At 44.6% G+C, this 20,464-nt stretch overlaps 1 protein-coding gene and 1 pseudogene across 2 annotated transcripts in view; one reads left to right on the top strand and one right to left on the bottom strand.

The window, feature by feature from the left end:
• Positions 1 to 20,464, bottom strand: part of brsk2a (BR serine/threonine kinase 2a) — a gene marked incomplete at both ends in the record, with an annotated part of 310,767 nt that overhangs the window by 138,612 nt on the left and 151,691 nt on the right. The window lies entirely within an intron of this gene.
• LOC310857975 (serine protease HTRA2, mitochondrial-like) overlaps positions 6,382 to 20,464 on the top strand; it is a 31,179-nt pseudogene continuing 17,096 nt past the window's right edge. Inside the window, exon 1 of the transcript in view lies at positions 6,382 to 6,442. The product of the transcript in view is annotated as a serine protease HTRA2, mitochondrial-like (transcript). The remainder of the gene's footprint in view (positions 6,443 to 20,464) is intronic.

Genomic DNA, 20,464 nt, shown 5'->3' with positions numbered 1-20,464 from the left:
GGTTGGTTATGGTTAGGTTAGGTTAGGGATAGAGGTAGGTTGGTTATGGTTAGGTTAGGGATAGAGGTAGGTTGGTTATGGTTAGGTTAGGGATAGAGGTAGGTTGGTTATGGTTAGGTTAGGTTAGGGATAGAGGTAGGTTGGTTATGGTTAGGTTAGGGATAGAGGTAGGTTGGTTATGGCTAGGTTAGGTTAGGGATAGAGGTAGGTTGGTTATGGTTAGGTTAGGGATAGAGGTAGGTTGGTTATGGCTAGGTTAGGTTAGGGATAGAGGTAGGTTGGTTATGGTTAGGTTAGGGATAGAGGTAGGTTGGTTATGGTTAGGTTAGGTTAGGGATAGAGGTAGGTTGGTTATGGTTAGGTTAGGTTAGGGATAGAGGTAGGTTGGTTATGGTTAGGTTAGGTTAGGGATAGAGGTAGGTTGGTTATGGTTAGGTTAGGTTAGGGATAGAGGTAGGTTGGTTATGGTTAGGTTAGGTTAGGGATAGAGGTAGGTTGGTTATGGCTAGGTTAGGGATAGAGGTAGGTTGGTTATGGTTAGGTTAGGGATAGAGGTAGGTTGGTTATGGCTAGGTTAGGGATAGAGGTAGGTTGGTTATGGTTAGGTTAGGTTAGGGATAGAGGTAGGTTGGTTATGGTTAGGTTAGGGATAGAGGTAGGTTGGTTATGGTTAGGTTAGGGATAGAGGTAGGTTGGTTATGGTTAGGTTAGGGATAGAGGTAGGTTGGTTATGGCTAGGTTAGGGATAGAGGTAGGTTGGTTATGGTTAGGTTAGGGATAGAGGTAGGTTGGTTATGGTTAGGTTAGGGATAGAGGTAGGTTGGTTATGGCTAGGTTAGGTTAGGGATAGAGGTATAGGTTGGTTATGGTTAGGTTAGGTTAGGGATAGAGGTAGGTTGGTTATGGTTAGGTTAGGGATAGAGGTAGGTTGGTTATGGTTAGGTTATAGGTTAGGGATAGAGGTAGGTTGGTTATGGTTAGGTTAGGTTAGGGATAGAGGTAGGTTGTCGGTCTAATGACCGCCGGACCAAAACACGTGTCCGAACTTAGTACTGCACCCCTTCACTAAGATTGCATGTACAGTATGCTAAGCTATATGCCCTTGAAGGGCTCAATGTTATGTCCATGTCCGTGTGTGTGTGTGTGTGTGTGTGTGTGTGTGTTTGTGTGTGTGCGTGCGTGCGTGCGTGCGTGCGTGCGTGCGTGCGTGCGTGCGTGGTCCAAGATTCAAAGTTGTAGATCTGCTACTTTTGCTGTTTTTGAATTTGAATTCTGTAACGTCACAGTTTTGGACATATGAGGTTTCCATCCACCCGACAGAGACGATATTATGATAGTAAAACTAAACAAAAATGGAGGGATCAGAAAGTGTGCAGATATAGCATGAGATTGGACCTGGTTACTGTAAGGCGTGATTCATACTCCTATTTTATAGCCGAATAAAAGTCGGTTCGGCTCTGTAGAGCCTACTACAATTTGAGGTTCGGGGGGGGGGGGGGGGGGCGGGTACCGTCGTAAAGTCTTCGGTGCTACTGAAAATGTCTGACGAGCCGAAATCGGCACTACAGCGGTAAAATAGTAGTATAAATCGGCCCTAACACCCAGCAACTGTCACCGTGGCAACAGATACGTTACCAGCCACGCAGTAGATGTTATTTGTGCGTGCATGCGTGCGTGCGTGCGTGCGTGCGTGCGTGCGTGCCTGTGTGCGTGCCTGTGTGCGTGCCTGCGCAAGTGTATGTTTGTTTGACCACACTGCTGAAGATAATGACACTGATTTGTATATCAGTAGTTCCATGCTGAAAATTTAATTACAGATTGAGTGCGACTTTATAATAGATGCACGAATCTCACACCGGCTATTGGATATTAGGGAGATTGCGGATGTAAACAGGGGATAGCTATATCACAGAATCCTCTGAAGTTAAAATGTATACCGAGCGCTGTATGTGTTGTGTGTGAAAGCAAAGGAACAGGATGTTTCCTCATTTCTCAAACACAGGTTGATCTAAAATCAAATTTTATTATATTTACATCAAAAAATAAAAAGTATTGTAATTCTAACACCTGTCTGTCTATAGGAGATGATCCAATTTCTCAGGTTACATCAACAACCTTCCTTGGTGTAATTATCCATGAAAAACTAAGCTGGACAAACCACATTAGCCATGTCTGTAAGAAAATATCAAAATCCATTGGCATTATTGGCAAATTCCGTAGTCTGGTTAATCAAAACTGTCTCCCAACTCTTTATTATAGCTTAATTTATCCATATCTTATATATTGCAATATCATTTGGGGAGCTACTTATAATACACATCTTCATAAACTCCACATTTTGCAAAAAATATTCTGCAGGATTGCCACATACAGTGATTGGTCTGCTCATTCTGCCCCTCTTTTTAAACAACTCAATATTTTACCAATTTCTAATTTAAATACATACCAAACCTGCAACTTTCTTTTCAAAGTATTGTTCCAGCCAGTTTCATTTCCTTTGCCATGTAAAGACTTTTTCCAGTTCAACAGTGATGTGCACCACTTCAATACGAGACAGTCAAATCATTTACATCTCCCAAAGTTCCGTACTGGTCTGTGTCAGTTCTCCATCAGATACAGGGGGGCCCAGCTATGGAACACATATACAGCAATCTCATCAAATTCTACTTCATTACAAAATTTCAAACATAAGTTTAGGACCCACTTAATTGACCAGATCACCTAATTATATTTCTTTGTATCATCTATTCTTTTCTCTAATCATGTAAATAACCAATGTTGTGTTTTTGTTTTGTTGTTTTGTTTATGTTTTATAAACTGCATTCATGTTTTCTGGATATTCTATATCTCATGTACAATGTTTCATTTTAATTTATATAGGTAGAGGCCTCGTATAAGCCCCTTGGGCTTTTTTGCCTCAGCCTAGCACCTTACGCTTCTCATATTTATGTTCACTATGTTGTTTTTATACTGTGCTGAATAAATAAATACAAATAATACAAATACAAATCTTGGATCGGAATCAGAATCAACTTTGATTTTCACTTCACAGGTTTATAGCCCTTTCATTTAGATCTTTCAAATAGGGGGAAATACAACTTGATTCATGTCTGAGTCAGAGTTAACATTCCAAAGCTGTGATGCTCGCTGTAAAAATGAAAGATTGGGGAGTGTTACGGCATTCTAGTCACAATCTATGTCAGCAGTGAACGAGTGATATCAATCAATCTCTGATTCATGAACACTGCATAGACTCAGATCCCCTTGTCTTGTGTCTCGGGTATAGCTTGCATTACAAAGCCGCGGTGTTGTCGGCTTGTTGGGCCGCAGAACAATCTGAAACTCAATACCGATGCTGTTTGCTGTGGCTCGATGCTTTGGCTGGTGGAACATTGCTGACTGAATTTTTTGTAAAGAGAAAGAAGAGAAGAAAAGATGAATAAAATGCACTGTACTGAGGGTGGAGGGTTACCGCTAACCAATCAGAAGAACAAGGGATAGATGGGTAACAGTAAAGCTCACGCCAGACTTTCTGCAGTATACCTGTGGAAAACCTGCTTTGATTCAGTCTAGCTATTCTGCCAGCTTTAGTTCAGATGCAAACTGTATTAGAAATGAAGTGGCTTGATGGCAGTCTAGTGACAGAGAAATGGAGAGAAACAGAGAGAGACAGACAGACAGACATACGAGCTCACTAACGCCCCGGCAAGGCACTACAATACCTGCTGAGGGGATTTCCACACCACAACGCAGGTGCTGTGAATGCTACTGACTAGATAGCTAGAGCATTGGTTCTAAACCACTTTAAACATACAGTATTGTATAATTTGGCTATTAAAAAATAACAGATATTGCCTACAAGCTTATATAAATCTATTTGGTGGTCCTTGACATGACAAGGTTTGGGAACCACTGGGCTAGAGAGAGCAACTTGCGGCCGGGGGATAAACCCTATTAGCAAAGTTGTTCTTCCACTCAGACACTGAGCAGGTCAGGGCCTTGGTGTTGCGGTTGGGGGTCGGCTGGTCACAGAGCTGTGGTGGGGCTGTGCGCACATCACTGCCGGAGGGCAACTATAGCTTCTCAGAGGAGCCACCGCCGCCCTGAGAAAGCTAAGCCAGCATATCGTTGCTGTCGGGCAGCGTATTCTAACTTTTGGTGTTTTAACACCTTACTTGATCATACTGTACAGCGTCACACTTTTGTTTGTTTGTTTGACTGCATGTTTGTTTGACTGTATGTGTGTGTGTGTGTGTGTGTGTGTGTGTGTGTGTGTGTGTGTGTGTGTGTGTGTGTGTGTGTGTGTGTGTGTGTGTGTGTGTGTGTGTGTGTGTGTGTGTGTGTGTGTGTGTGCACGCTCATTTACGGTACGGCTGCCAACTATCAATTAGGCTACTTTTCCGATTGATTGAATTACCATTTTTCAGATTGTTTTAATATAATCAATGAATCAAAACTAAACAACTCTAACAGTTTATTTTCACAATGGATTAAATAAAAATTGGTTTGATAATTAACTATTAGTGTTTCTTACAGGGCAAGCAGGTGGAGCTCACACAGGACATCAGACAGGCCCAAACCTGTACACATATGGTATTCATCTCCTCTCCTCTCCCCACATCCACATCCACCTCCCCCTCCACCGCCCTTTGTCAGATCGATGGCCCGGGAAATTAGTCTCACAGTCGGGGCTCCCTCTCCTCATCGACTCCCACCCTCTACTCTGTGGGTGTCGGGGCTCCCTCTCCTCATCGGCTCCCACCCTCTACTCTGTGGGTGTCGGGGCTCCCTCTCCTCATCGGCTCCACCCTCTACTCGGTGGGTGTCGGGGCTCCCTCTCCTCATCGGCTCCACCCTCTACTCTGTGGGTGTCGGGGCTCCCTCTCCTCATCGGCTCCACCCTCTACTCTGTGGGTGTCGGGGCTCCCTCTCCTCATCGGCTCCCACCCTCTACTCTGTGGGTGTCGGGGCTCCCTCTCCTCATCGGCTCCACCCTCTACTCTGTGGGTGTCGGGGCTCCCTCTCCTCATCGGCTCCCACCCTCTACTCTGTGGGTGTCGGGGCTCCCTCTCCACCCTCTACTCGGTGGGTGTCGGGGCTCCCTCTCCTCATCGGCTCCACCCTCTACTCGGTGGGTGTCGGGGCTCCCTCTCCTCATCGGCTCCACCCTCTACTCTGTGGGTGTCGGGGCTCCCTCTCCTCATCGGCTCCACCCTCTACTCTGTGGGTGTCGGGGCTCCCTCTCCTCATCGGCTCCACCCTCTACTCTGTGGGTGTCGGGGCTCCCTCTCCTCATCGGCTCCACCCTCTACTCGGTGGGTATCGGGGCTCCCTCTCCTCATCGGCTCCACCCTCTACTCGGTGGGTGTCCCAGCACTGCCGCCATATACATCAGCTGCAGATCGTCACAAGAACCCGCCTCTCCCCTCTCGGCGTCCGGAAGCTAGCATCGGAAGAGCTCCAACAGCTTAACTAGGGGAGGGAGACGGTTTCCCCTTCTCAGGGGGTTGGACTTATTGGCTGCTCCGCCTGGCTACACCGCTCCGAGGGAGGGCACACGGGTTGGCATCACTGCCACACGCACGCACACATGCACGCACGCACACATCATATAGGCATTACACAAACTAACACACAGACTGTCATGTCTGTGTGAAACCATCCACTACTACAGTCAGTCACACCAGTGGGCCGAAAGTCCCAACCAGACAGGTCTTTGCGACTTTGATAATCTCTTTGATTTCAATTAACGCCCTGCTTGACCGCGTCTCACAAAAGCATCAAAAGTAGCAGATCCACAAGCTCAAAATGTGGCGCGACACAAATCGTTCCGAGTTAGTCGCTCTGCTACTTTTGCCATTCCCGAAAAGTAACAGTTTTGGACAAATGAGGTTTCCACCCGACAGAGACTATTTATACAGTAAATTATATGGCACCTTAATTCAAAGTTCTGTACAGTGTGCATTACATTCACCCAATTACGCACACATACACACACCGATGGCGGGCGCAACATGCAAGGTACTCATCAGGAGCAGTTAGCAGTGTCTTGCTCAAGGATTCTTTCACACTAGGTGTGGGGGAGCCGGGGTTTGACCCGGGAACTTACCATTGTCGTCCCTTACTTATAGTTTTCCAAATAATACAACAGCTACTTTAGAAAGTTCCCTGCCCAAAAACAGAAACTACAGAGACTTCATTTATCCATGTAGAGAGCATAATATCTAATCTCTTTCTCCTCAGGAGATTGCACAAATTTGAAAGTGAGAGAGAACTTCTAGGAAGAAGACTTCCGTTGCTGCCTCTCGTTGAAGGCATGAGGCTCCTCATTAAGTTGATGAGAGCCAGTGGAATCCTCATGTTCACAATGCCCCCGGCGTGATGTCTCTACAGATTCACAGCATTCCAGGATGCATGGAGGATAGGCGGGACGTGAGCGGAGGTCAGAGTGCAGAGCGCTGTCAGAGGAATGTTCTCCCCAAATCCCAACACTAGAACATTAACGCAGAACGCAGCTTTATGGATGAAACCACAGCTTTATAGAGGAGAGCAGAGAGAGATGGAATGAGACAGAGAGAGAGAGATGGAGGTAATTTTTTTCTTCTATTTATGTGTTTATATAAGATACAAAAGACAAAAACTAAAGATGTTGCACCTTTTAAAAACCAAACATGGTTACAGTGATATACTCTGTTTTCAACTTGTTTCCGGATCGGGGCCCACTTGAAAATCTCAAAGGTGTTCTAGTCTAAAGTGTCCACTTAACTGCCATGTTAAGTGCTTTTTTAATGATCAATCAATTGATTGTGTTCTAACATAGTATAACATATTTGTATACTGCTTTGAGAATGGCTGAGATGTAGAGAAAGAGAGAGAGAGAGAGAGTAAAAAACACAGATAGAAAGTAGGGCCATTGAGACTCAGATCTATCTTTAATGCAGCTGACTGTGGCTCAGCAAAAGGAATGCATAATTACAGGCTCATGAATAATGCAAGCAGGTTTCTTTTAATTAGCCACACCACCAGGGCTCAACACGGCAGTCACAGCAGACGGGACACACGTGCACGCGCAGTAGGTGTGTACGTATGTACGCGTGCGCGCACACACACACACACACACACACACACACACACACACACACACACACACACACACACTCACACTGTGTGTGTGTGTGTGTGTGTGTGTGTGTGTGTGTGTGTTTTTTAGAGGCATGCAAGGCGCGTGTGTCACTTTTCAACATTATCGGAAACCTCTACTGTTTCAGCAAATCAAAAGCAGTTATTATTTATTCACGAGCTCTTTTTTTATAAAAGTTTACATTTTAAGATATTTATTAATTAAATATTTTATTTAAAATATTTATACAACCCACGGATAAGACTTCACCACTTCCGCTTTAACTTAAAACAACGAAATGCAGATCTTCAGGTTCACACGACGCTGACGATGGACGCATCACATTGCGACGCATCACATTGCGACACATACGTTGCACATTGGCCAATTCTGCTACTTTTCTGTGACACTGTAGCATGCCGAAGTAGGTAATTCATTCATTTACATGGGGGGGAAAACAATGACAACTATCTAGTTGTCATTGTTTTTTAAATAATAAGGTCTACACCAGGCCAGGTCAGATTGTGGCCTCCTGGTGGCACTATACTAGGCCAATGTGAAAAGGGTGCCATTTCTTCTTACGTCTTGGATGGCAATTGTATGATTTGAGGCATTTTGTTCCAAAAATAGGATTTGCCACCCATACTCCACCCATACTCTCTCCCCATGCCTTCGGCCTGGTGGAGACAACAACAAAAAGAGTTGAAACGTGGGAGATACAAGGTTTGTGCATGCTACACACATGTACAAACGCGGCGTGCTAGCTCCTCCCGGGAGAGCGTTGGAGTCAAATGACGAGACAGATCAACTAAGCTACAGTAGCTAAGGGTCTGAGCCACATGGTGATGCCGCTCTGATAGACTTAACACTTTAAGACCTGTGACCAGATTCTACAAAATGTCTTCTAAAAACAGTTTTCTGAAAAAACATGTGTTTCTATATCAGTGGTTCTCAAACTATTTAATGTCAAGGATCCCAAAAATTATATGTAATTGGTCGCCGACCCCCATCTGAAACTATGTTGTTCCAGGGACCCCACAAAAGCAAAGATATGAGGTAAAAACGTTCGCCGTTGAAGAATATATATTCAAAGATTTGCACACTTTTTCACGATTTAAAAAAAATTGCAGATCAACAAGTTCGTAGCATGCATGGCACTCGGTGCCACACTATGAACTTGTAGTTCTGCTATTTTCAATAGCTAGAGTATAAAATAATGTTTAATGTGGTTAAACGCTAAGCTGACACTGATGCGTTCCAGGTCGTAATACGTTAACAGTGAGAGGAGCCCCCCTAGACACACACTGTGTTAGATAACACACCCTAATAGAAACCTATGAATTATTTAACAATCCAGCTCTCTCTTCACGTTATTACAAAATCTCACCGGAGCCTAGAGGGAAACTGGCAAGATTTTCTCAATTTTGTATTTTCACAGCGAACAGACACAGGCGCACACTATAGAGCCTGACGGAATGATTTATTTTTAATGATGATCCTGATTTCGCAGAGTTCTGGACTATGGCTCTCAAGGACCTCCCTCGACTGTACAAATGGAACCAAATGGATGCGTTGGGGTCTATATTTAGAACAGTCTCTCAAGGAACCCAACATCCCTCAATTCTAATCTAGTTTATATTACAATATTGCCAATCTTGCAGGCTCACAAGGATCTGCTTTTTGAGATGAGATGTGTGAAAACTTTTGACTGTGACAACGTCGCCCGAATTAGGGACACCGGAGTTGAATCGCATCACGGCGCGGTGTGAGATTGACAATCTGCTATCTTTGGAAAAGTTTTGAAAACCTTTATTTGAATTTGGTTAAAAATCCAGGAAACATCGGCTGCATAATTGCCGATATTGTAATAAAATGTTAAATAATGGCCAGACTATAGCTGTAACACACACACACACACACACACACACACACACACACACACACACACACACACACACACACACACACACACACACACACAAGCAAGAACAAGGGCAAAGAGAGGGAGAAGACTTAGAAAGGCTGTCTAGAAAGCAATTAATGCAACCTTGCCCGTCTATAATTCAGCTTGACTTGTTTCATTAATGAACGTCAGTTGAGTTGAGCTCCCGCAACGTCGTCTTGGTTAACAAACACAGATCAAATGGGATGTGACTTCAGTAAGACAAGAACTCATCAACCGGAATCGATTAAATATCTGCAATGAAAACAGACGATACATGCTCACTACAAGCTTGGACAACAAAAAGAGATGGAAAAGGCCAGTCAGATAATAGTGGTGGAACATTACATTTACTGAAGTGTACTGTACTTAAATACACATTTGAGGTGCTTCCCCCCCCCCCAGGTTTTTATACTTCTTCTACTCAAATACTTTAATATAGTAATACACAACTTTGCTACAGATATCTGACAGCTTTAGTTTAGATCTTAAGATTTTTGTGTTGCTTAGTTTCTTAACCTTTTTAACTAGTTTTTTCCCTAGTATTTTGTTTGTCTTGTAATGTGACTGAATATTTAGAAAAGCACTATATAAATTGCCTGTATTGTTATTTTACTATTAGTTACTAGTTACAAAACATACTATAACCATTTGTTATACTCATACCAGCACTCATTGTATGTCCTTTTTGTATGAATTTATTTACCTCTGACGTTGATAACGAACGCGTTTCGGCCTGCACACTTGTTGATAACACGTTCGTTATCAACGTCAGAGGTAAATAAATGCATACAAAAAGGACATACAATGAGTGCTGGCATTTTCTTTATTTCAACGTATTTATTCAAGCCTTGCACCGTAAGGACTTTATTCTAACCTGGAGGGCTGCGGGTTGTCTGCTGCAGCAGTACTTTCATACTCCGTAGTACACAAATAGCCGATCTACTGTACAAGCTTAGAGCTGCTAAAAAGTGTAAAAGTTACACTTTTACTTTGGTACTTTAAACATGTTTTTATGTCAATACTTTTGTACTTCTTACTTACCCCCGCTACACATCAAGAGGAGGTAGGAAGTTGGAATTGGAGAATGACACATCACACAATAAACAGGATGTTATTTAGTTCCGTGTTTGCCAACTCTCTCACTCCTCTCATCTTCTGAGCTTTAATTTGTACGCGAGAGCCTGACTAGCGCAGAGGATATTGGATGTAATTCATTGTCTCGTTCCATCTTCGTTTTGGTGATTGGAGCTTAATTGGCAATCAAGAGACTGGGGAGGACTGTGGAGGGAAATCATGAATTGAACACATGACGGGGGGCTGTGGTGGGGTGAATGACGCATGCACGCACGCACGCACGCACGCACGCAGACAGACAGACAGACAGACAGACAGACAGGCAGACAGGCAGACAGACAGACAGACAGAAAGACAGACAGACAGACAGACAGACAGACAGACAGACAGACAGACAGACAGACAGACAGACAGACAGACAGACAGACAGACAGACAGACAGACAGACAGACAGACAGACAGACAGACAGACAGACAGACAGACAGACAGGACCCTCTCACAGCTGCCTATTTCAGTGAGACTGTTATAACATCAACAACAAAAGCAAAAAAAATGCCTTTTGTTCTTTTGAACTTCTACCAAAAAAAAAACAGAAATAAAAAAAAAACCTTTCTAAATGGCTTTATGTAAGTGTATTTGACATCCAACCACATGAGTGAATAAAGGAGACATACAGTAGCTGCAAGGAGCTCTGGCCAAGGTGAGCTCCTCAAAGCACTAGTGGAGCCAATGCACTCCCTCAGCAATGGAAAGGTTACTCCCGGATGGATTGGGTTAGATCACGGCACAGAGCAATTCACCCTATAGTCACACACAGGAGGTTCTACCATAAGTAGTTTTGCAGGAAAATGTGTTTATTTTCTTCTTATAATATAAGAAGAAAATGAACTACGAACTTTTTGGGCAATAAAGTTTGTGTGCATTTTTCTGCTTATATTATAAGCAGAAAAATGTGTGCATAAGACTTTGTTGTATAAGCAAACATGAGTCTATAAGTGTCACCTGTGCACAGATTATGTGTACACTAAGGAACTAAATTTTCGTCACCCTTATCCCTAAACTTCTTTGCCTTTTTTTTAAACTATTTTACAAAACATTTTTGAATAGTTAAAATGGCCAGTCTACAAGCTCACAACGTGTCAATGTAGATTGGCTAGTTGAACTATTCAAAAATGTTTTTCAAAATAGTAAAAAAAAGGAATAGAAGTTTAGGGATAATGGGTTCAGCGGTGACGTTGATGTGCAGGTAATAGGACATGGCTTACTCCCAATTCAGGCTTTGATGCTGAGTGCAGTGCAGTGCAGTACAGTACAGTATTGTCATATAATCTATCGCTGAATTGCTGAGACACATTCAAAGTGATAAAACGCACACACACACTGTGTGAGCATGACATCAGATTACTGTGCCAGACAAATAGTTTTGAAATCTCAAATTTGAGGGGAACTTTGACACAATTAGGTCATATGTGCCTCAAATGCCTAAGTTTAGTACCCACAAGTCTCAATATTGCCTTTTACAATGAAAGGAGAAAAATGTCCGCCAAAAAGAGTGCCCCTCACTTCACACGTGTGTGATTTTCTTTATAGTCAATCATTGACCGGAATTGAGGCAAAAGTTGTGACATTATTTTGATATTGATTTGAAGTCACATCACCCAGCCCTGTTGTTGCCCAAATCACCTCAGATGTAAGTACAGTATGGCTATGCCAGTATGAAACACTTACGTATCAGTATGGAGTATGGAGAAGCCTGCAGTAAACACCTCTTACTTGAATATAAATGCAAAACAAATTTTCTTTGGACCCCTCTGTTTGTCTTTTTTGAGCTAAGGAAACAATGTCCTTGGCACAACAAGGGAATGTGAGCATACATTTAGAGTGCTGTGGACACAAGATAAAAGGAGTACAACAATCCACATTATCCTTGGAATCCCTATATTTATAATGTCATTATAGAGGCGTGGCATTGCGATGTGATGTAGGTCAGCCATTGAAGTGGTCACACTGCAGCAATCTCATTAGTCCATGCTGCCATACCCCAACGTCTTGTGTAATCCATCAATCCATTCATCCATCCACACCCCCACATGGAGTGCAGTGCCCGGTGTCAAGTCGGTCGGACCCACGGTTGTCCAGAACCGCCACAAAAGCCAACTGCCTGGACTCTGGACTGGGCCCTTGCCCAGTGTCTATATATGGAGTTGGGCCTGTTCTGACATCACAAATATGTTCTGACTCCATATTTTGGCATGCCTGACAAAGAACTCTATATATGGGCATAAAAGGGACACATTCATAATAACTGGGTGGGGCATTCATTTCCAACTTGCATCGTTCCAGGTAGGCCAGTGCCGATTAATAACCAACGCCTGTGTGTTGCATGCGTGCTGCTCTGGGCTGAAGCAGCTTCTCTTTCCCACCCGTTCTAGCGTTGGGAAACCAAGTGGTCAGCGATGTTTAATGGTCCACAATGGAAGGCTTTGGCTTTTTTCTTTTTTAATTTGTATCATCCATGTGGTATCTTTTTATCTCATTGTAATGTACTGCTGTCAATAAAAGATTCAATGACTCAATCTACATGCCAACATGCTGAGCCTGGACATCAAAGCATGGCTTATTGCCTCGCGTGCATTCAGCCCAATGTGAAGAGCACAGGGTTTGGTAATTACAGTGGCAGCCATTGTCAGGCCCTTGACATCTCTCTCTCTCTCTCTCTCTCTCTGGAGGAGTGGGTAATTTGGGCGACTCTCCTGGTTAAATCAATGCATCAGCGGCCGCTAGCTCATTAGCACAGTCACTGCTGCATCTCAATGAGACAGCCGGGGAATTTCTATTAACCATCTCTCTCTCTCTCTCTCTCTCTCTCTCTCTCTCTCTCTCTCTCTCTCTCATCCACCCACCATATATAATTTTTTCTTTTCATCCCCCATCTCTCTTCAGTCAATCATTCTCTCTTCATATACGTCTCCCCAGTCTTGTTGTTTCCTTATGATTATTTCTCCCAGGAGACAGAGGGGTGGGTGGGGGGGACTCAGCTGTTGTGCCATTGTTGCATCAGTGCGTATGCAAATGCATGCAAATGAAAGCAAACATGCATTGCAGGCATGAGTCTGTGTACTTCTATTAAACTATTTTGTGCGAGCGTGTGTGTGTGCAGACACTAGGAGTGGTGTCAGAGGTTAAGCAGACAGTAAGTGAAGACAGGAAATCATTCCAACAGAACAAAAAGTGTGTGTGTGTGTGTGTGTGTGTGTGTGTGTGTGTGTGTGTGTGTGTGTGTGTGTGTGTGTGTGTGTGTGTGTGTGTCTTTTTTCTGTTAATGCACATGTCTTTTTTTGTGCACCAAGGCAGAGTTCCAGCCCTAGTGATGTGAGCTCTGAGAAAGATGGCAATCAGCACCCTGGACAGCCTCCAGAACAGTTTACTGCTCCACACACGCACGCACACACACACGCACGCACGCACGCACACACGCACGCACACACGCAGGTGTCGTACCACCAGGGACATGGAAATGGAGAGAGAGAGAAGAGACATCTGTTCAACATGACTTCAGGGAGCTTTTACTCTGAAGTCTGCCTGTCACCACATACAGGAGCACACACACGCACACGCACTGTAGCACACGCACAGGCACACGCACACGCACTGTAGTCTCTCTTCATCTCTAATACTGTAGCCTCTCTTCATCATTGTGTCCAACAGCATTATTCAGTAACTAGGGCTGTCACCATGACGTTGCACTTGTCCATCATTGTCATGCCAGTAATTGAGATTGACGATTTAATTAATTGTGCCACACAAAAGTATAAGACGTAGCAGCTCGACACACTGCTACTTTTGAATGTGACAGTTCAAATTTAAAATTGACATCGTTTCCACCCGCCAAAGACGATATAAGTAAAAATCACACCCGTGTGAACTGAGTGGTGCAACACCCCTCTCTCTCCCCCCTCCTCTCTCTCTCTCTCTCTCTCTCTCTCTCTCTCTCTCTCTCTCTCTCTCTCTCATTAGCAGGCAACAGTACAGCACTATCTCTCTCTGTTTCTGGTCACAACATACTCGTGCTCATTAACGTCAGGTACATACAGTAGGCGGACACATAGGTGAACAACACGGACATTGCTGTTCCTTGGAGTGGTTGCACCACTCAAAAACAGAATACATTTCTGTTTGTCTGTTCCACAGATCAAATGTGACCAGATTTGACTGAGAGCCTGCCAAACTCCAGCTTTTTCTTCTTTTTTTCCCAAAATGAGTTAATAGTACAGGCAGACTCTTCACATACTAGAGCATGTCTGAAATAAGTGTCCGAGCTGATGTAAATATGAAATAAATGCAGACCACAGAAGTGAACCTTTCAAGCCTGTTTTCTCAACTCGCAGTTTTCTGCAAGACATTACTCTATAAGCCATATCTCCAAAACTGGTGGGTCAAACTGAACAACCAATATGTCAATTTGAAGCTATGATTCCTTGCTTTCATATGACATGAAAATTCAAAAAAATCCAATGGCAGTCCCTCAGTCAAATTTTGTGACAAATATGATAAATACCTTGTGTAACATAGTATAACTTTGCCCTGTGTTTACATAAAACAAGTATAGTATAATTAAAGTATTAAAGTATAATTATTTTCTACCCATCATTTAAGGACGGTAACCCCTTTTGGGGTTCTTGTTGCTACAGTATGCAGTATAGCAATGTAACAATTTTCTAAGGATTTAGAAGATTTCTTTAGAAAAGGCCTCAGTCCTAAATGGGTTCTATACAAATAATAATAATAATAATATGAACCTTTGTGTAATTTCAGGTGCTTAAAACTTCTCTGCTAAACTGCCATTGCAGTGTCACATCCTCAGTGTGCATGGGGCGCTTGCTTGCATTTCCATTAACAGATATTCACACGGAAGTTTGAAATATAGTCCCGTTGAGCTGTTATTGTACTGCTGATATTAACACAATGTGCCGCCTGCTGAATGAAAGTGGTATGGCGCTTGGGTACCGGCGATTTCAGGCTATTCCACTATGACTCGCGTCCGCTGTTGGCTCCAGTTTGGATGCTAAAGTATTAGCGTTAATGCTACCGAGCTAAAATAAGGCCAATCCTTGCTCTAGAAAAGGCCAATGTTCCAATCACGATGACCGGATAATCAGAAATGACCTCAGAACATCTGAGAATAGCTATTTTGAAACAAAAACAGTGCGGGCAGGGCCCTGACAACGGTGCACAGCAACCAGAGCGGTTAAAAAAAAGGAAAATAGCAAGGCAATCTTATAGCGATATCAAACGCCTCAACACAAACCTCTCTCTAGGTCGTCCTCAGACGAGCCCTCCATCGTTGCTTACAAGATCAAAATGGAGCTGTGATAATTTTTTCTTTCTTTTTTTCTAACATAGGCTAAAACGTTTTCAGATGGGGGTCCACAGCCAAATACACATCAATGTTGGGGGTCCTTGACACAAAAAAGTTTGATAAGTACCGGTTTGAAAAGTATTGGCAAACATAAATACCCCAGTAGCCGTACGAGTAGCCCCAACATGTTACTTTAAGTCTGACACTTGAGTAAAGGTACTGACCGTGAACGACACCAGATGTGTGGCCAGGTCTGCGAGGCCATCAGCAGAGGAAATACTGCAGCCATTAAAATGATAATGACACGCCTGACCATGTATCGATTAGCACAGCACCATCTCTGTGCCTGAGCACTGACACACCTCTGATGAGGTGTCCGTGTGCGTGCATGCGTGCGTGTGTGCGTGCGTACGTTCAACTTTGGTGTGAGCCTATGTAATGGTTATAGAAATTACTCATATACCCTATAAGCACATAGCCAATGTCCCCGCTAAGTGATAGCAATCAGATCACCCGCGCCCCCCTCTCACACACACACACACACACACACACACACACACACACACACACACACACACACACACACACACACACACACACACACACACACAGACAGACAGACAGACAGACACACACACACACACACACACAGTATCAATGACTGGCAGCGTCAGTGCGGACGGAGAGTGCGGCGTCATTAATCACACACAGGGCCGATGGTGGCTTTTATATATCATGTTAATGTTCATGAAGCTGTCATAGGATGCTGGAGCCGATGCACCGGAGAACCCTGACACGCTTATTACAGTACGTGTTGTACATCACTGCACTGGGACGCACGCACGCAAGCACGCACACACGCACACACGCATGCATGCACGCACACACACTGACTAAAGCCCATTTTATACTTCATTGTATGGCCTCGCGTTAACGCTTAGGAATCGGCGTGTCACGCTATAGCATACATTCGCATGGACACGTGTGGCGAGCCTCAAAGCAGTGGTTCCTAATTTTTTTCATGTCAAGGACCCCCAAATTGACCCTGATTATCCCGCGGACCCCCATTTGAAAAGGCATGCCAGGGACCCCATAACTTATGTGCCATAAGCCCATAAGAGAAGATTTTAACGGCTCTAGCAGTGATTCTCAACCCATTTAATTTCAGGGACCCCCTGTTTTGACATTAGTCTACGGACCCCCATTTAACTGGCTTATTGCCACCCTAATTAACAGTGGATTGTGCATTCTGCCTGCACTATTCATATGTTTAATTCGTCATTTTAATGCCAATAGAAAAATCCGTGACATACACACTATATCTCATTTTAACACGGCAATCCTATAGTATTATACCCAGTCCTGATGGTGGCGGTAACTTCACCATTATGCCGATTTTGACCAATCAGAGCGAATCTGGCGATATCACTTCCGGTTCAACAGACTTTGCACTCAGATGCACAATCAGATGCTAAGCTATCATGTAATTTCACTCTGAGAGTGTACACTCTCAGAGTTACAGACCCATAAGGGTCCAGTTGGTTCCAAACTATCATTTAGCTGTTAGGAACCACTGCTCAAAAGGAAGATGCCAGCCATGCATCCGTCTGTGAAAACTCATTTCAGCCACTTGTATCCGCAATCTTATTATTTTGGTCATGCATGACCCACACCTCATGACCTATAGGTGAGAGTATAGGGACGAAGACTGCTCGGTAGACAGAGAGCTTTGCCTAATGGCGCAACTCTCCTTTTATCACAACAAGTGCAGTACTAGCAACTGCAACACTGCCCCTGCTGCTCCCATTCTCCTGCTCCGTCCTCCCCTCAAAGTCCCATTGCCTACCTGAGGACTGTGCACAATCCATCCTTCCTGCTGAGAACCATGGCCAATCTGACCACTCGAGTGAAATTCAGAATGGAGACTATTCCGAAATCAATCAAACTATTGCTAACTTTACTTAAGTAAAATAAATATGAGCATCGCGCCTTGTCAAAGACATGAGCAGAGAAAGTTCAGTCAGGAAACCTCAGTGCAGTCGGCCGTTATTGGGCCGCCTCTGCATCACACTCTCATTCACATGATTCACTCAGCCAATCACACACTCCATATTTATACCGGCTATTTAAACTGGAAGGGTTTGCACTCCTCCTGCTTGCTTGCTGCTCAGCTGCTGCTGATTCTGCTGCACTGCTGTATACAACCTGCTCATGCTCACCCTCCTCCACCCCAGCTACCACCTGTCCTTTTGGATCTACTGTTTAGATACGGGGGATTCGGAGTCCCTATGGTCGGGACTGATGCGCTTGATCTGAGTACCTAAAAAGCAGATCCAATACTCGCCAAACCATAATGAATATATTGCTCATTTGATATTCAATAAATATATATTCCATCCATTCTTGAGTTGTCCTATATGACTGAACTGAGTATACTTCTTCAACCCACTCTTGACTGCTGGAGGGGGAAGAAAAACCTTTCACCTCATTTTCAACATTGAAGCGCTCACGTCCTTCAGGAGTGCACTCTTCCTGCACACGTAAGCGGCGACTGCCAATCACGTTGGCAGGCTGATTGATGGACAATCCTCTCAGCCACTGATGACAGATGTGGGGAGGGGGGGGGGGGGGAGTTCATGTCAAGGGCTTTGCGGAGCGGTTTGCTGGGTCAGCGGGGTGGGGGGGGGGGGGGTTGCCATGGAGACAACACGGAGGAGGAGGAGGGTGAGATGAGGTGGTTGATGATGGATGCTGATAGGTGGTCCCCCGCACCCCACTGTTACACAACCAGGGGGAAATATGTTTGGCAGAGGGCTGTGTGTGTGTGTGTGTGTGTGTGTGTGTGTGTGTGTGTGTGTGTGTGTGTGTGTGTGTTCACCACCATGACGTTGCACTTGTCCATTCATTGTCATGCCAGTAATTGTGATTGACGATTTCATAAATGAATAATGCTTATTAGAGGAAACGGAAGCGGGGAGGAGGCGGGACATCCACCTTACTCCACAAACTCAGTACTGTTACTTCCGTTAATGCACACAATTGTGGGAGAGATGGTGTGTGTGTGTGCGTGTGTGTGTGTGCGCGCGCGCGCGCGCGCGCGCTCCTGCCCCGTGCCTCATCAGTGCAGGAGCCGGAAATACACCCACAGCAATCAAAGCTTAACATTTGAATGCTGCAAAAGGAGGGCTCAGAAATCTCTCTCTCTCTCTCTCTCTCTCTCTCTCTCCCTCTCTCCCTCCCTCTGTCCCTCACACACACACACACACACACACACACACACACACACACACAAACACAGCCTGGAGCTGATGACGCAGATAGCCTTATAATTCCGACAGGGACAGGAGCAGAGCGACAGAGGGGAGATTACAGTTTGTTTCTCTAGCGCACGCACGCACGCACGCACGCACGCACGCACACACACACACACACACACACACACACACACACACACACACACACACACACACACACACACGATTAGAGTTTTGAGGGTAATATGCATGGGAATAGGACCTATTTGACCTTGTGAAATGATAACTCCTCTCAACACATCGACACACACACACACACACACACACACACACACACACACACATACACACACACGTGGCCCCTGGGACGCCAGTTGCACATGTGTGCTTTAGACAACTGCCTCTCAAAGACATACTCAACCTCAGCCAGTGAGGATGCACAGCCGGCGACAAGTCAAGCCTCAGTTAGACTTAGTTGTACGCCAGTGTTGTGCTCAGTAAATAGTAGATCTACAAGCTCACAATGCGTCACGAATGTGGCGCGTTATGATCTTGTGTATCTGCTATTTAAATCACCCCAGTATAGGCTCTCTCTCTCTGAACTCAAAGGTTTTATACTCCCGCAAGGCCATCATTTGCGGTCTGCAGGCCAGTTTAAAACTGCAGGTCGCAAGAAGACACTGCAAAGACAAGAGGTTACCGAGCCTTTTCTGTCATGTGGAATGAGCTCCCCTCCCCATGTCAAACTGGCCCCCACCATCCAGACTTTAATCTGACCTTTGTTGGTGTGTTCTTTTTTTACTGTGTGATCTTGCTGTTGTTTCTGTGCTTTACAATGTATTTAGCTTATTATTAATTTTTTACTTTCTGTACAGCACTTTGTAAACCAAAATGTGCTAATAAAATGGATTGTGCTTTTTTCTCTAACCCGTTTGGTTTGTTATGCTCCCCCTCATTCTGTCGTTCTCCTCTCCCTGTCCATTTGATGTGTTTTTCTGCCATCACTGCAATCCTGTCCCATTATGAAGACCAACTCTCTCTTCAGGAGAACGAAAGAGAGAGAGAGAGAGAGAGAGAGAGAGAGAGAGAGAGAGAGAGAGATGAACAGCGGAGAAGCTGCGAGGAAATCAGAGACAGACGTTCTCCTCCCAGTGGGACGTGCGTCGAGGGGCGCCCAACAGGGATCCTAACCAGATGCCCGAACCACCTCAGCTGGCTCCTTTCAAGGTGAAGGAGCAGCGGTTCTCTCTCGTGTGACTGAACTTCTCTATCTCTAAGGGAGATGCCAGCCACCCGTCGAAGAAAACTCATTTAGCAAATGTCCACAATTGTTACTTTTCAGCATTGGAAAAAAAAATCTAAAGTAGCATAATACCTACAAGCTTGAATCGCATTTCTTCGCGCTGCCCTATGGGCTTTCGGATCTGCTACTTTTGATGCTTTTGTGTGAGTCTTGATGCTCTAGTATGATTAAGTAGGGCAAAAAAAGATATTAGAGTTTGCTACCTGACAGCAACGATATCCATAACCTCTATCAGGGGACCGCGGCTGTCTAAGCGAGCGGCACGGCATGCACGTGTGCTCACACACACAAACACACACACACACACACACACACACACACCTACGGACAATGCGACCTCAGCAGGTGATGAGGAACAGCGGTGAGAACGGCAGGTGGAAATGGTAGGCCTGTCGTTGGTTCCAGGGG

Source organism: Protomyctophum parallelum, assembly GCF_964188405.1.
Source record: "Protomyctophum parallelum genome assembly, chromosome: 4".
Taxonomy (NCBI): domain Eukaryota; kingdom Metazoa; phylum Chordata; class Actinopteri; order Myctophiformes; family Myctophidae; genus Protomyctophum; species Protomyctophum parallelum.
This window is presented reverse-complemented; position numbering and strand designations above follow the sequence as displayed.